Here is a 3,712-nt window from a genome sequence, read left to right as displayed (position 1 = left end):
ATACAGGACTGGTTTGCCATTTCCTTCTCCTGCTCATTTTACAGATGAGAAAACTGAAGCAAACTGGGTTAAGTGACTTGGCCAGGGCCACACAGCCACACTTACTAAGAACCTGAGGTTGCATTTAAACTCAGGTCCTCCTGATTCCAGGTCCATCACTCTATCCACTGTGCCACCTTGCTGTTCAGAAAATTACCATTTGCTTTGTATATTATCTTGTTTAAACATAGTTTTCTCTTTCATTAGACTGAGTCCCTTAAGGTGGGGTTTGGTTTTTTGGTTTTTTTGCCTTTCTTTGTCTCCCCAGCACTTAGCACAGTGACTAGCAGATAGTAGGTACTTAATAAATGCTTGTTGACTGACTGAACCAATGGACTTTGGGTTTTCAGAGGTAAGGATTTCTTTTTTTCAAGTTCAATTCTTTTACATTCCTACATGGAAAGATGACATTTTTAACTCATGATTCTTTTCAATGTGAGGGTAGTTGGAGGGAATAGATAGATAGAGAGATAGACAGACAGACATACACACACAGATAGAAAGATAGAGACAGAGGGCACAGGGATGAAGGGATGATATCTAAAAAAATAAAATTAAGGGGTGAGAGGAATGTATTGAGAGAAGGAGAAAGGGAGAGGTAAAATGGTATAAATTATCTCCCATAAAAGAGGCAAGAAAAAGCTTTTACAATGGAGGGGAAGAGGGAGGAGGTGAGAGGGAATGAGTGAACCTTACTTTTATTGGATTCAGCTTAAGGAGGGAATAACATACCTACTTCAATTGGGTATGAAAATCTATCTTACCCTACAATAAAGTAGGGGGAAGGGGATAAGGGGGGGATTATAGAAGGGAGGGCAAAAGGAAGGAGGGGATAAACAGAAGCAAACACCTTTGAGGAGGGAGAGGGTCAAAGGAGAGAACAGAATAAATGAGGAGGAGATAGGATGGAGGGAAATATAGTCTTTCACAACATGACTGCTATGGAAGTGTTTTGCATAACTACACATGTATAACCTATATCAGAATTGCTTACATTCTCAATGAGGGTGTGTGAGGAGAGAGGAAGAGAGAGAAGTTGGAACTCAAAGTTTTAAAAAGGAATGTTAAAAATTATTTTTACCTGTAACTGGAAAATAAGATATACAGACAATGGGGTATAGAAATCTGTCTTGCCCTACAGGAAAATGGAAGGGAAGGGGATAAGAGAAAGGGAGGGGTGATATAAGGGAGAGCAGATTGGGGGAAGGGGTAATCAGAATGCACAATGCCTTGGAGTGGGGGAGGAGAGGGATGTGGAGAAAATTTGGAACTAAAATCTTGTGGAAGTGAATGTTAAAAACTAAAAATAAGTTAATTTAATAAAAAAGAGAAAAAAATACAGTTCAGTTCCTATGTTACAGCTTTTATTCTCCCCTCTTGCAGGGGAACTTAAGGAAGCTAATCAATTTACCTGATTTCACTTCTCCCTCTTCATTCTTTCCATTAGCAATCCCATTGTTCTCATGGCTTCTTCACGATGATTTCTGAATCTTTTTCTCCAATCTTGCCCTTTTTTCCAAGTTCCAACTACAAACAGATAATTTCTACTAGTACTTCAAACTCCATATGTCCAAAATCAAACCTACCTTTCCCCTAAAACCACTGTCCAGAGGTATCCTGGTAAATGTTTAACAACTGGCTCTCTCAGAAAAAAATGTAGGGATGACACACTTTAAAATTAAATTATATTCAAGAATATAAGAAAATGATGGAGAGGGATGTTCACAATTAACATTTCTCCCATCATTTTCTAAAGTACAAACAATCAATAAAATAAGCCCTGAGTCATAGGATTTGCTGATTACCAAGGTGTAAAAGTAAATGCTCAGACTGAAAATTTAACAATCAGCTCTTACCATCTGGCTCTAACACATCTCTAGTGCTGGCTCTTCTGACCTACTTATTTCACTTAGTCACCCCATGTCTGATCCTCTCAATAAGGATTATCCATCATTCCTCCCTTCCTTGGACCTTGCAAGTATTTGTTTTGCACCTCTCTTGAATTTAGCATGAAGGCAGAAATATTGTCTCATTCATATTTTTTAGCTCTGCTGTACCTAGCATAATGCTTTGCAAAATGGGAGACATTCACTGGTGTTTGTTTCATGCATAAGGAGATAAAGAAATCAGGTAAAATTTATTCTTAAAAATTATACAAGGGAACAGATTTTCATAGTATTAAATTAATAACTAACATTTACATGCCACTCACAATTTGCTCAGTACTGTGTTAAAGTGCTTTACAATGTCATCTCACTTGATCCTCACAATAACCCTGGGAGGTAGGTCCTATTATCATCTCCATTTTACAGTTGAGGGTACTGAAGTCAAATGACTTGGCCAGCTATTAAGTGTCTAAGGCTGGATTTGAACTCGTCTTCCTGATTCCCATCCTTATCCTCTATACAACCTAACTGCCCATTCTTGGTAAGCACTTCTGTCAGTTATCTTCTCTTTTATCTGGTAATTACTTTTTAATTACCTGACTACTACAAAGACATAACATTAACTTAAATTTGAATAACATGAGGCTTCAAATACTAAGGCTCAAAATCTTTCAATACCATGAGAATCAAGTCCAAATTCTTTAGTTTGACATCTAAGACCCTGCATAATATGTGACTAATCTATTCTTTTTTGCTTCCTTTTCTATATTTCAGTCAAACTATGTGCTTTTCTGTTTCCTAAACATGTCCTCTGTTCCTCCCTGGTCCTCTTTATCAACCAAAGGTAGTCTCTACCTTCTCCAAAGTCTGGAAAAATTTTGCCCCTAGTAGACTGATTTCTATTTTATTATCATTATAATTAAAATAATAATAATAATAATAATAATAATAGTGTTGTGGTTATTCAGTCTTGTCTAATCTTTTGTGACTCCACTTGAGGTTTTCTTGGCAAAGATATTGGAGTGGTTTGCCATTTCCTTCTCCAACTCATTTTACTGATGAGGAAACTGAGGCAAACAGGATTAAGTGACTTGGCCAGGATCACACAGCTAGTAAGCATCTGAGGCCAGATCTGAACTCAGGAAGATGAATCTTCCAGACTCTAGGGCGAGCACTCTATCCACTGTCTCACCTAGCTGTTATGCAACATGTTAAGGTTTTCAAAGTGCTTGCAAGTATGATCTCATTTGATCTTCATGACAACTCTGGAAGATAGGTGGTATTATCACCCCCATTTTAAAGATGAGGAAACTGAGTCAGACAGAAGTTAAGTGACTTGCCCATTTTCTTATGAGCTCCTTGAAGACAGGGATTGTCTTTTGCCTCTTTTTGTATCCCCAGTTCTTGGCACATAGTAGGTACTTAATAAATATTTTTGACCATTTTAAGATCATAGGATTTAAAATAGAAGGGGATTTCAAGGTCATCATCTGGTAGTCCAAATCCCCTTACTTTACAGATATGAAAACTGAGGCCCAGAGAAGGATCAAATCAGTAATAAAGTAGAAGAGCCGAAAATTAACCCTCAGTCCTCTTACTCAATCCAGTTCTCCTTCTACTACCCCAGAATGCCTTCTCTCTTCACTAGTTAATTTCCATTCTAGGTTATAAAATACATAATATGAGGGGCATTGTCTTATCTAACTTTTGTATTTTCTCCCCTTGCCCCTTTGCACGTAGTAGGCATTTAACAAATATTTGTTTAACTGAATAGAATATCTCTCTTG

Source organism: Notamacropus eugenii, chromosome 4 (assembly GCF_028372415.1).
Source record: "Notamacropus eugenii isolate mMacEug1 chromosome 4, mMacEug1.pri_v2, whole genome shotgun sequence".
NCBI lineage: Eukaryota > Metazoa > Chordata > Mammalia > Diprotodontia > Macropodidae > Notamacropus > Notamacropus eugenii.
The sequence above is the reverse complement of the archived record's forward strand: the minus strand, read 5'-3'. Positions refer to the sequence as shown.